Source organism: Gracilinanus agilis, chromosome 2 (genome assembly GCF_016433145.1).
Source record: "Gracilinanus agilis isolate LMUSP501 chromosome 2, AgileGrace, whole genome shotgun sequence".
Lineage (NCBI taxonomy): Eukaryota > Metazoa > Chordata > Mammalia > Didelphimorphia > Didelphidae > Gracilinanus > Gracilinanus agilis.
Genome location: NC_058131.1, coordinates 20,337,316 through 20,351,797, shown reverse-complemented (window position 1 = coordinate 20,351,797; position 14,482 = coordinate 20,337,316). Strand labels below are relative to the sequence as shown.

The following is a 14,482-nucleotide window of genomic DNA, read 5'->3' as shown; positions in this document are numbered from 1 at the left end:
AGAGATTTTTTTTTCTGACACTCTATGGACACTATTTTCTTCTGAGAATGAGGGAAAACAGGATAATTTAAAATGAATAGTAAAGAAATATTGACTCCCACTAGATACACAGATTCATAGAATCATTGCATTATGGAATCACAACTAATGAACTCATAATGGATAAACTTGTGAATAGGGATAGAGGTTTTAAGTATTCATGAGAAGTTAACAATTGTTTTTATGTTTTCTTTTGCATTTCTGGATGTACTCCCCCATGATCTATTATACTGAAGACTCTGACATAAGTCAGTTGTTCAGTAAAAAATAACAAGTAATGCTTATTTAGTTCTTACTTTGTGGTAGATCTCATATTAAGTGCTTATATAATTATTACCTCATTTGATCCTCACAACAAGTTGGAGAGATAAGCACTATCATTATTTAACTCTAACCCCATTTTACAAATGAGAAAACTGAGCTAAAAAGAGTTTAAGTGATTTGCCCAAGGTCACACTGCTAGAGAGTGTTTGAACTCAGGTTTTCCTTACTCTAGGACCCACACTTCTTCCACAGTGCCATCAGGCTGCCTCTTAATAAGAAAGCAAACATTTATTAAGTGCTTCCTATTTTCCAGTAATTGTGCTAAGTTCTTGGAATACAAATATAAGAAAATAGAGTTTCTGCTTTTAAAGAACTCACATTCTACTATGGAAGAGAATAAATAAAAAGAAGTAAAATGAAGAGGAGGAAGAAGAGTTACTCACAAAGGTTTGATTTCAAATATTGAAGAGTCAGAAGAAAAGACCAGAAAAGGAAAGCTGGTTTGTAGGTCTTTCTTATATTGGAAGTTTCAGGAGGAAATCTCCAAAGGGAAGGAGTGAAGGAGCAAAGGAATCTTCCGAGGTGAGAAGGCAGTTAGAAAATGGTTTAGTCCAATAAGTCAGAAGCAGGGATAATATAGGAATTAAACATGCCTAGCCAGACCTTTCCTCAAAATGTACATTACAGAAGGTCCTCACCAATTGGAGAAGACAGAAAGAACAGAAGGATGACCTTGGTGAAGTTCGAAGTCAGGCCGCAAATATTTAAGTAGAGGATGAGAGGAAAGGGAGTAGAGTCACCAATTTTAGTCAGTCTTCCAAAAGATTTCATCTATTAAAGGGAAAGAAAGCATAAGATTATAATAGATAATAAAGACAGATAGAACAAGTGATATAATTTTAAAGATGGGGTGTCGGTCATATTTGTAGGCAATAGGGAGACAGAGAAGGATAGATAGAGGGATAGTGAAGGTTAGTGAGAGACTTATTTAATAGATTGAATTCACGAAGGAAGTTAGATTTTCTCTCTTCTTTGGAAACACATTTAATTCTTATGATTGCACAATGTACATTCAATTTCATTTTTCTGTTCACATTGCTAATGTCACATATTTTGTTTTATTATATTTGTGGCGCTATTAATTTATATAATCCTTTTATTGTAATTCTCAATATCTTTCTGTGCCATAATATTCCCTACCATTCATGAACCAGAATTTCTTTAACAACTACTCCTCAATTAATGTTCATCTTCTTCACTTCCATTTCTTTTCTAATCCAAAAAATCCTGCTATGATTTTCCTGTGTTTTGAACTATGCTTTATATCTTCATTTCCAAGTAGCATGTACTCCCCAGTGGGGTTTCTAGATTGTATGTAAAAGACATTTTGTTCACTTCTTTAAACAAATGATTCAAAATTGTTTCCTAGAAGGTCTAGTTCACTGAAAGTTAATTTGTATGCCTGATTTTCTATAATTCCTCCAACACAGTTGACCTTTTTGTCATATTTTTCAATGTTTTCCATCAGAGACTGAACATTTTTAATTCTTACTTCTGTTTCTTATTAAATTGAAAATAAATCTTTTAAAAGCATGTTAATAAGCTCCTATTCTTTCTGGAACTACTTGTTCACATTCTTAGACTAGAACATCTGTTCTTTAGGAACTAGTTCCCACGTCACTATTCTCTCATTTGCCTATATATTGTATTTTACAGCTTCATCAGAGATATTTGATGCTAAAAAATGGGAGTAATTAATTTTTGCAATCAGTTTCATTCCTTCTTAGTTGAGCTGCATTGATTTTGTTCCTGCTGAAAATTTTCAATGTTATCTAATTAAAATTCTTAATTTTATTTTGAGAATGTATTTTCCCCTTGTTTGGTTAAAAAGTCTTCTCTAAAACCATAGTTGCAAAAGGTACTTGGTTATATATCTATTGAATATATGTGAATGTAGGCATGTAGGTATATGTATGTGTATTGTATATTTGTACATGTTTATAAATATAAACATATATTTTATATATTTATATATGTATATATTAGATATTGGCTTTCTATTAGATAAAGATGTACGTGTGTATACATACACATAGCATATATATGATGCAGAGAATATGTACATCTACTTATACATAACCTTTTATACTAAGCTCATGTATCCATTTTGAGTTCATTGCAATGCATCTATATTCATAATCTTACTATGATAGAAGAGGGACAGAGTGGTAGAAATTTTGATTTGCATAGTACATAAATAATGCCTAAAGAAGGAGATATTGACAGCTGACTTCTTACTAAGATACTCATGAAAGACATAGTGATATAATAAAGCTTCTGAATATCCAATAATTGATTTAACCATAAATTTAGGGGCAGAAAAGAAGTCATCAGACATAACTCCTCATTTTACAGATGAAGAAACAAAGGGAATGAAAAAAACATAGTTAAGGTCATGTAGGCAATAAGTGCCAGAGAAAGGAACTGAATCTAGATCTTCTGACAATAGAGCCAGGGATATTCCTGTAGCACCACATTGGCACCTACATAAATTCAATTCATTGCTATGAGTTATCTATTCAAAATGGGAAAATATTAATCATTACATTATAGCTATTAACTTTTTCTATGTTAAAACAAAACCAAGGATATGTTCAAATGAAACTACTATCCAAAAGCTATACTCGTAATCCTCAAATTGACTTTGAAATTGAAAGACTATAAAGAAGCAACGAATTAGTTTGGTATTATTCAGCAAAACCTAGAAATGGCATGTTTATTTTAAAAGCAAACAGAAAACTTCATCTGAAAAACCATTATTCTTTCCAAACACTACCCAGCTGGAAGAATTTCCTGAGAATGGAATGTGCTACCTTTCAAGGAAATCAAACATTCAAAAAATTAAGTGCCTACTAAGTCCTTGGCCCTGTGCTTCTCACTAGGTATAAATAGACAAAATTGAAATAAGACCTACCCAAAATGAGTTTACATTCGAGGGGAGAGACAACGTAGAGATATGAATGTATGTCGTCTTGATATATTCAATATATGCTACAAAGCATATTCAAGGTAATGTTTGGAGGCCCTGGCAGATGGTACAAGTATTTCTGCTCATTAGAGACTTTCAGAATGACTAACCACTTTCTCAGGGGTACTGGTGAGAGACTCTGCAGCCACCTGCATACTAAATGAGATTTTCTCATTTAGGTCCCTTCAAACTTAATATGTTAAAATGCTCAGTAAGTTGGGTCTCCAGAGAATCTTATTTGCCCCAGGAACAACATTCTTGCAACCTTTTTAATAATGTTTTATCTTTTGACTTCCTTGTAAGTTCTGTTCCCCCTGACCAATTCAGTCTTAAATCTGGAATGCATATGGATTTCAAACTCATGTGCCTTAAATGTTTGATGTTTTTATTTTTGGTTTCCAAGGTAGCTTGATGGAAGAAGATGGCATATTCTCAATCTAGAGGTACCCATCTGAGTCTGTATCTCAGTAACCATTTTAACTGAATAGAAATTGGTGAAAATAGTTACAGAGCATAAGCAACAAGGAACTTACTACCTCTCCCACCACCCCAACATGCTTTCTTTGTTCCCTTCACACTTTATCAGCTGCCAGGCTGATTTAAAGTCAATATTGCATTGAGCAATTTGCCAGTGAGGGGACTAGGGATGCCAACTTGCAGCTCAGAGTGGATTTTTATGAGCCCGTTATAAACTTCTCGAAAATATAGGAAATGCTGACAAACCCTTGAATGCAGCAGCAATAAAAGCACTATTCTTGAAATTTATGCACCTCCAAATGTTTTACAGCCCATACTAACAGCAAAAGAAAGCTTGGCAAAGAGGCTTGGGGATAGGGACACTCCTTGTGAACATTGAGGAAAGGTGAGTGGCAAAGGTAGGTTGAGATTGATTTTTAGAACATTAGAGAAATGATCTCCCATTCAAAAAGACAACTGACCAAAGATTTTTTTCTTTCACTTCCTTTATTTATACATCTTGTTTTTCTTTTGGTTGCTGAAATGTGTGGCTCTTGGTCAAGAACTCTATGGTATTTTGAGGGAATTCCTTTCAAGAGAATGGATTATGGGTCAATCCAACTTGGATTTGAAGATATTTGAGGATACAAGATCTAAATTGTAAAACGTGAGGAACTACTCATATTTCCTTGGTATGAACACTGCTCTGAAATGCAAGTTAAAGGAGTAACTGTTGTAAATCATCAAACTCAAGTCAACAAACATTTATTAATGCCTAAATTTTATTTAGCTCTGTCTGAGGTCTAGGAGAGACATAGGTATAGATAAAACATGACAACTGCCTTTCAGAGTAGAAGAATAGTTCCACTCTCTACTCTCACATCCATTGCTTCCATGTTCCATTGCTGATCATATCTTGCCATACTCTGCTGATGGATTACTTCCACATCTGTCTTCTCTGATTATAGCTCCCAGCTGCCCATGGAGCTAAATGGAGGTAAAGGAAAGCATACAGCTGAGATTATATGAAAATTTATGGTCTCTAAATATAACTGGACTCTCATTGTCAGCCAGCAACCAATCATTTATTAAGAATTGGTTGTGTACCACATCCTGTACTATATATTAGTTGTACAAGGTGCAAAATATGATTTCTACCATCAAGGGACATATAGTCTAATGAGAAAGATAAAATGTACCTAAGTAAATTCATGCAAGATGCATACAATGCAAATGGAAGACAACATTAGAAAGAAAGCATTAGAAGCTGGTAGGGTCAAGGAAGATATAATATTCCCTCAACAATTATGTCTCTATCCCATTCACTATAGTGATAGTTCCAGACCTTCTCTCCTCAAATCTCCCAGAATATTCCCTCTTGTTGCCTTTTCAGTTGTCTCTCATACCATAATTGGACAAATTAATCCAGATGACTAACCAAGATTTCCTCTTATCTCTTCATATTTATTCCTAATTATTTTCTCTTCTCATTTCCTAATTATAGTCCATCTTGTACATAGGTATACTTTCTCTGTCACCAGAACGTACACTCCTTGGGGGTAGATATTACTACTCTTCTTATTTTTCTATCTCCAGGGTCAAGAACAGTATCTGTAATGCAGTAAGCACTTAACAAAGGCTTATCATTTGATCATCTTATTAAATCTTCATAACAACTCATTGAGCTTTTGAATTCAATTCCATTCTCTATACATTAAGAATTGTCTGGACAGATCACTGTACTAGGTCATTCATGGAATAGAAAATGTACATAAAGTTTCTGCCTTTGAAGAGCTTAAACTCAAGGGTGACACAATAATTCCACTCATAATTATGATGCAAAATAACACATTTAAGAGTTATAGAACAGGGTTATTTGTAAGGTCTATGGTTAGAGCAATAAACTATGTGATAATGGGAGGCTTTTAAGATAATACCAGAGACTCAAGATGAAAAATATCATCTGCCATCCAAAAAAGAACTGATGGCATCTGAAGATAGACTAAAACATACAATATTTCATTTTATTTCTTATTTCTTCATTTGCGTTCCCTTATCTGAATTCCCTATATTTATAATACCCCATCGCATGTATGTATATATATGGGGAAATATGTTGTATACATTTGCATGCACTGTGTATGTGTGTATTGGTGTATATATGCATATTCATGCATACACATACCTCAGTGTAATTCTCTAGCCTATCTATCTCCTCTACTCCTTTATGATTTCTGTCCCTGTTCTATAATTCTTCCAAAGAGATTCTACGTAATGAGTAGATTGTTCTATTTTCTGTCTCTTCTTCTTCATTCTTGCCAAATGAACACTTCCTCCACATTTTCTAATCATAATTTTCCTGAATTAAGCTTCTTAGGCCATTACTTGCATAGAATTCATCATGGTCAATATGCTGTAACCTAATTTACACTAGCTAAGCATTTCTTTATTTCCCCCGTAGCTCACCATTGGTCCATTAATAGAAAAGTGAGTGGAGAAATTATGAGCATAGATCACCTACAATATTGTCTCTGGAAAAATTGTGATGTGCCCTAATTTGTCATCATAGCATACCCAAAGGAAAACATGTGACTAACGTTCATTTTTCCTATTAGGGCATAGTTTAGAGCAGTGATGGGCAAACTTTTTAAAGAGGAGGTAAAAGGAAAGGAAATGTTCATTTGTCAGTCTGTTTCTAAGGCAACTCTTTGGAAGTTTCATTGTATTTTATCCTACTCATTGTATTCATCAGATTAGGAATAATGTCACCAGCTGGATAGAACATTTTCGGGGGTTGCATCTGGCCCATGGGCCGTAGTTTGCCCATCAGTGGTTTAGAGTGATTGAAAGAGCTCCATGGTTTCCCAAATGCATTCAAATCCACTCTTCTTCCTCTTCAATTCTGGCACTAGCCATTTGCATGATGGTGATGTTTAACTTCACTGTACTATGCACAATACCTGGAAGACAGTAGCTGAATAAAAAATGCTAGTTGGCCGATTGACTTCTGGTTCTTCTTGAGGTTGTTCACTTTCTTCAAAAATACCATGCTGAAAGGTTAATATGAATTAAAAACTGGAAGTAAATAGTGTAACATCTACTATAAAGAGGTGATATGAGATAGAATTGAAAGAAACCTAAATTGAAGCCCCCAAACCTAAATTCATGTAATCAGAATAGAAACTATTCAATTTACCTATGAGGAAACAGAGCAAGCAACCTAAAATGATTTGCCCGTTTCCTTCAGGTAGGTAGCAAGTGCCAGAGAGCCATTTGAAATTCAGGCATTGTGTCTCCACATTGCCTCCTTTTTCTTGTATACAACCATACAACCTGCCCACTTTCAGAGTCTCAGGTTCCCCTTCTTTCAAATAAGGATAATCGAATTTCAGTCATCTGTTTCACTGGGATGTTGTGAGGAAAGCACTTTGTAAACACTGGAAGCTAATTAAAAATGCATAATCTCAAGTCTGTAATTCCTGAGGGCAAGTAGACTAAAGAAGGGATGTGAGTAACATGGAGTTAACTTGTAAAGAGTGCCCATTTTGAGTCGATGTTAAGGGAATTAAGTGTGCTGAATTTTAGATGGATCTAAATCCAGACTTCCCCAGAGCACTTAGAAGGCCCCAAAGCTAGCACTTCAAAGGAACTGAGTAACTGAAACAAATCTCTGGATCACAGCATGGAGACGTGCTGGGAATTGGGCCAGCATGGAATGAGAATGGAAGAAGCTTAGAAAATCCAATTGGCCTTGAAGTTATGCTGTGTTGGATGGTGAGAAGGCCTAACATTGTTAGTATTTTCCAAAAGAGAAAAGTTACATTCCTCTAAACTGGAAAATCAGCATCTGTGCAAAACATAAGACCTTAACTTATGGGTCTGGTCCCATTAGAATAAATCAGTGTATGCAATTTGGATTAAACATCCAAGTTGTGTAGTGGGAAAGTGTGTTGGAATCCTCCCTCAGTCATTAACTAGTTATATGACCGTGAACATGTTGTTTAACCTTTCTTTACCTCAATTTCTTCATCTATAAAATGAAAATAACAATAATTATATTATTGTGAGGATCAAATGAGACATTTGCAAAGAGACTGGATAAACTTAAAGTGCCCTATAAATACTGGGTATTATAAAGAGAAAACATGACTCCATGATCCTGTGCCTATTGCATCTCACGTCTGCTGCCTGATTCACATGACCCATGTATCCATTTAGAAAGTACTGGACTTTTTGCTACTGAGACCAATGAGGAAATCTTCACATATTTTACCTACTTTATTTTAAAGGAGAAAATAAGTTCAAGAAAACTCCATGACTTGTCCTAAGTTTACATAGTCAGAGAGTATCAAAAGAAACTTTCAAATCTGTCTCATTAGCTGCCAAAAAGGGACATCTTTCCCTTATAGTACCACATCTACCCCAATCATCCTTTTTCATGTATGCTAATTTGAAAACTTGAGACTTAATTTGTATCTAATGTGTTGAAGTTGCTCTTGTGAGATTATAAGAATTAGATTTTATTGGACTCATGGGAAACTGTGGATTTTGTATTGGAAGAATTGAATTTAAAAGATTGTTGATCAGTGGATCAGTAGCAACTAAGGAGTGTTATGATTAAAAATAATAAAGACTGATATAATAATATAAATTAGTAGTTTAACTAAAGCCATGCTGATAGGGATAAAATCATTAGATCACGGGCTTGTAAGAATTCAAAACTGCCGCCTCCTCCATTATTGTTACCTCTCCTCTCTTCCAGGGCCTGCTAGCTGAGAGGGCAACTTCCTCTTCACCCAGGAGATTTAACCCCTCTCTTACATCATCATATTTCCTGTTTGCCATGAGGAATCATGGGAAATGTAGTTTCAAAGTCTCTCATGTGTCCATAAATATATATACTTTTAGATGGCATCTCCCAAATTCCAATTTTACAGGAAATGGGTGAGGTTCTAGAGAACAAGGGGCAGAGAACAATCATTTAAATGGGTCACTTAATAATCCAAAAACTGGATACTCCAGTATGTATATATGAGGGGTGATTCTACAGAAAAATATTTATGTATTTTTCAAATATAGAAAATAAAGTTTTATTTATGCCTTCTTTAAAAAAAAAAAGCAATGCAATGACCCAAGGCAATTCTGAGGGATTAATGTAAAAGAATGCTATTCACATTCAGTGGAAGAACTAGAGGAGAGGAAACTCAGAAGAAAAACAACTACTTGGACACTTGCGTTGATGAGGACATGATTGGGGATGTAGACCTGAAATGACCACACCAATGCAACTATCAATAATATGTAAATAAGTCTTGACTGACCACACATGTTAAAACCAGTGGAAATGTGAGTTAGCTATGGGGAGGGGGAGATTGAGGGGGTGAAGGGGAAAGTAAAAACAGGAATTATGTAACCATGAAAAATTTTTCTAAAAATAAAAAATTAATGAAAAAACAAAACAAAACAAATTTAAATTAAATTTAAAATAATAAAAATAGAAATAAAAAACAAATTGGTTATTCCCCTGTATTGTGAGCTTATTCATAGTCTTTTAAAAGTCAAATCATGATGGATTGCTGAGTATTTCACTCTATCAGAGAATATTTTACTAATCATTTAGCACTTTTGTTAATTTTAGATGACTGCCCTCTGGGAGCAGAAATGGGATCAATATAAGTGCCTAATAACTAGAACTGAGGTGTGTATCAGTGCCAGGATATATCTACATAACAGGAAGACAAAAGGCTATTCTTCAAATATTTTGCAGCCTCAGTTGCCTCATCTGTAAAATAAGGACCATAGAAGTTCCTCTTTCACTGGGTTACTCTGTGAAATCATGTATGGAACATTGTTTTGCCAGTACTAAGTTCTATATAAATATCTCCAACAAAGATAACTGAAAATGATGGTGATAATGATGATTGTGTTGGTGATGATGATTTTGATGTATGGTAGGGGTGATGTTATTGCTACTGCTGGTGCTGCTGCTGCTGCTGTTGCTAAAAATGGAGTTGGAATAGCACAGAATAGAAGGAATATACTGGACCCAGCAGTAAAATAATCTTAGGACAAAAAAGAGAATGCACAATTAATAGTTAAAAATGTCCTTTGAGAGAGATAGTTGACTTATTTCTATGTCATGGAAAGAGGTTTCAAATAAGAATAGGTGAAGGCTGAAGAGGTAAGCGAGATTTCTAGAGCAAAATGATTTAAGATGGTTGGAGTTCCTGAATGTGGGCTTTCCTGTCCATCATATTCCTGCTGATTGTGGATTAGAACATTGTAGTGGATGTTTCCCTGGTACACTGAGCATAACTCTCAATGTGTTATTAGTCATGAAAAAGCTGAATAAGCTTTCAATACTTGTTGGACTATCATCTGATACAAAGATGGGTGAAAAGTCTGTGTAAACCATGTCCTTGGAAACACTCTCTAAGGTGTAAGCTTTCTGGTAATCAGAAGAAATTAGTACTGATAGGGGATTTAATAGTTAATGGCAGGTTAGGGTGACAACTTTTATACTATACATCAATGATGGTGAACCTTTTAGAGACTGAGTGCCCAAACGGCAACTCTCATGCCAAATGTGAGCTGCCTCCTTACTCCAGACAGGTGAGGGAAGAAGTATCCCCACTGGGCTGATGGACAGAGGGGCAGTGATGTAGAAATGTCCTCAGGCATGTGTGGAGAGGGGAAAGGGAGTATCTCCCTCCCACATATGTGCCATAGGTTCACCAGCACGGCCCAACCCCCAAACCTGGTATATGTGCTGTCTGAAGTATACTCCATCAGTTAAAAAGATGGACTTTACTTATTTACAGTTTGGAGGCAATACTGATAAATATCATCTTGGGTATCCTCTGACATATATGGGCTCTAGGTCTCTATAGCCACAAATAAAAATGCACTAGGTAATAATTATCTTGTGGGGGTGAATGTTAAAACAAATGCTTTGTCCCTGTCACATAAAAATTTGTAATTCTTATCTGTGTAAATGTCTTAGGAGTCTGATATAATGCAATATTCTTTAGGTCAGGGGGTATATTGTTTTGCATTTTGTATTCGAAGAATCCAGCCCAATGCTCATATATAATAGACCCATAAGGATATGGAAAGGGACTGAATCTGTTATTAATTGATATAGGGAACAGGATGAGCAAGTAATCTGTCAAAGTAGATTAACACCTCGGAAACTTAGAATGTTAGAAAATTGCCTACATCACTGAGAATTAAACTGTTTTGCCTAAGGTCACATATCCAGTAGGTGTCACTCCCAACTTGATACCAGATCTTCCTAAATCAGGGGTCAATTCTCTTTCCACTGTATGATCATGCATTTCTAATGTTCATCTTTCATTTTAAAGAGGACTAATGACATCATGGGTTGATGTTTTGAGTTGCTAAAGAATTGATTTTAAGTAAAGCAGAGTTGCACAAAGTGTCAGGCTTATTTTGTCTTCCAGAGTCATCAAAGTCCAGTGACAAGACAAAAGTCAGAATGACTGACAATGGTCCAGGATACCTTAGATGACTGGCAACTTCTGATATCTGACCAAGTTCTAAATGCTCCCCAGTGCCTCCTTTAGCTGCCTTCTTGGTTATCAGAAAAAAATCTGTTCATTCATTCCTTCAGCTGAGGAAAGTTTTCACATGCCTCCTGTAGACACCACCCCTATAATCACCCATGTGTTTGAGGCCTGTTGGTTACCCTCAACTTGGTTTAGCACATCTTTCAAGATGGTTTGACCATAATTTGGCTGCTACAGCTTCTTGGAGTCACAGGTGAAAGTTGAGTGAAAGGTAGAAACCAAATGTGGATATGTAGTCCATAAAAGGGTTCAGTGAGCCCTCACACCAGGGGTTCTAGACCTTCCTGAACCTCATATACCTCCCTGTAGAGGCTCATAATAAATTTCACTTGAAATATTGGATTAAATAATTATTATATTTGTTTTTGTTTAGAGGAGTGATGGGCAAACTTTTTAAAGAGGGGGCCAAAGGAAAGGAAATGCTCATCTGTCAATCTGTTTCTAAAGCAACTCTTTCATTGTATTGTATCCATCCTACTCATTGTATTTGTCAGGTTAGGAATAATGTCGCACAGCCAGATAGAATATTTCAGGGGGCGGTATCTGGCCCATGGGCCATAGTTTGCCCATCACTGGTTTAGAGCATTGAGTGACTTGATGAAACTCAATATATCTCTCTCTACTTTCTATGTGCTATGAATTAGCCAGAGATACCTGAATGTTGTCAGATTTAGAATATCTCAGGAAAAATGTTTCCATGGCTGCTCATTTTTCCCTTCAAGGGAGGATCCAACTCATTAGTGGAAGAAAAGACTGGGTACTTGGTTGGGTTTTGATTATTTTCCCCATAAAAGTGTTAGTAATGCATCAAGATGAAAACTTATTTAGAGTTAGAAGGGAATTTAAAGCACTGATTGTAATGCTTTAGTTTTGTTTTATATATATATCAAAAGCTAGAGAGATGAGGTGATTTATTTAATGTAACACAGGGAGTGAGTAGCATCACTGGTATTCTTACCCAGATTCTCAGTCTCTGAATTCCTGTGCTTTTTCATTACTTCCCATTGTTCTTTTCACAGTAGTTCTATCATTTCCCTAGAAACAAACAATGAGGACATTATTGACAGGAAGTTCCTGGGCCCCCCAAAAAGGCCATGATTGTAAATTATGAAGCAAAATTGAGGTCAAATTAAATGAGTATTGTTGTGGGGCCAGAATTTGTGGTTGGTCTGTTATCTGCCTCACCTCCCATCCTCATAACTTCCTGTTTGCAAAAAAGTATGGGGCTGTGAAGTTGTTGCCCAGAGATTTGAATAAATTCCAGGAAAGAAGTGCAATGAATGAGTTGCAGAAAAGAAAGCTACCATTTTCTAAAAGGTCACTCTTGATTGAAGCATAATAGTCAAAAATATTTCTGATTTTGAGTGGGGAGAACTTCTTTGAGAACCATAAAGCCTATGGTGCTCTTGGATTGTAGTGTCTATTCCCTCAGCTATAGGAAAAAAATATACTCCCCTTGATGGAAACTTACATGCACAGATCTTACCACATTCAATGTTTTTGCAGCAGCCAGTCCTGCTCCCAATATCTGAAATAAGAAATCATTCAGAAACACTTCAGGAAAATTCATCCCTTCCCTAAATCCTATGGCCTTTGCTACTACCATCTGAGCCCTGGCATGGATACAAACAAAATACTGTGAGATGTTAAAAAAGTTTTAGGCAACCTGAGAAATCAGATCCAAAGTCTTCAGTATGTTCATTGTTGTCCTCCTTCCTTCATCCCCCTTTTAATGATTAAAAACATCCAATTAAAGCCTGGTGATACCATTTTCAAAACAGAATGCTAGAGATATTTTTCCTCCAATCTCCTATTTCTTTTCCCTTTTGATCCCTAAGGTTTCTCAAGATAAACCATGAAAGACTTCGCCTCTGTGAGTTAAAATGTACTCACAATGAAGATGAGTACTTTTATGAAAAGTACGTGTTTGACTTTGTGTTCTTAGATGACTAAAATGACTGGATCAAAATGTGTAGATCATTTGATCATGGAAAATCCATTCCTTTACTACTACTCTTCTAGTAGTAAAATAACAACCACCACCACTACTATTATTATAGATGGCTAGCATATACATAGAACTTTAAGTATGCAAACTACTTTACATAAATTTTCTCTGCTGATTCTCACAAATATGAAGTAGATGCTATTATCCCCATTTTATAAATGAGGAAACTGAGGCTAAATAATATTAAATGACTTGCTCAGGGACACAGGGCTAGTAAAAGTGCCCATCCTAGTGTCTGATTTTCCTCACTCTAAATCCAGCTTAGATGCCTTTACCTTTACCTACAGATTCTCTGTTTTCCTTTCCTTTTGAGAGAGTTATTCCTTATAACAAAAAAATCAGATCAGTAAAACTAACCAACACATAAAAAATTCCGCCACTATATGTTATGCTCCATACCCCTAGACCCCCATCTCTGAAGCAGATTAATAAGTAGAAAAAATAAATGAATGAACCAATTATGATGGGCCATACTTTAGAGCACATTTCATTCACTTCTTTCATTTTTTTTAGATGTAGAAATCAAGGCCCTGAGATTTTGGGTGCTTGAGGAAAGTGGTATTTATTGATAGAATGGCTTTTAACAGTCTAATTCAGTGATGACAAACATTTTAGCAATGGAGTGCTCGACCACACCCCCCCACACACCAAATGCATGTCGTGCCTGTCCCCCCAGAGACCGATTATTGTACCCCTCACTCCTTCCTCCCCCACTTACCTTTCTTATCCCAGATAGATGAGGGAGGAAGCCCTCCCATTGGATTTCTAGGCAGAGGGGTAGGTGCAGTGAGAAATGCCCTCAGGAACATTGTTAGGAGGAAGGAAATAGCTTTGCCCCAAGTCTCTCTGGCTTACTAGTAATGAACTATGGTGAGTGACTGTAGGCATGTCCACAGAGATGCCTCTGCATGCCCTTTTAGTATGCATGCCATAGGTTTGATATCACTGATCTAGTTCAACTTCCTTGTTTTATGTTAGAAAAATGAGAATCAAATAGATTAAGAGATACCCCCCCCATTTTCCCCTACCCCATGCACAGTTAGGAAGTGGTAAAAAACCAGGACATGAAGTCCTTGTCTGTTGATTCCAAATAGAAGA

General features: G+C 36.0%; 1 pseudogene; it reads right to left on the bottom strand.

Annotated features, from left to right (window-relative positions):
- Positions 1 to 14,193, bottom strand: part of LOC123233091 — a 131,997-nt pseudogene extending 117,804 nt beyond the window's left edge.
- Between the last annotated feature and the right edge of the window lie 289 nt (positions 14,194 to 14,482).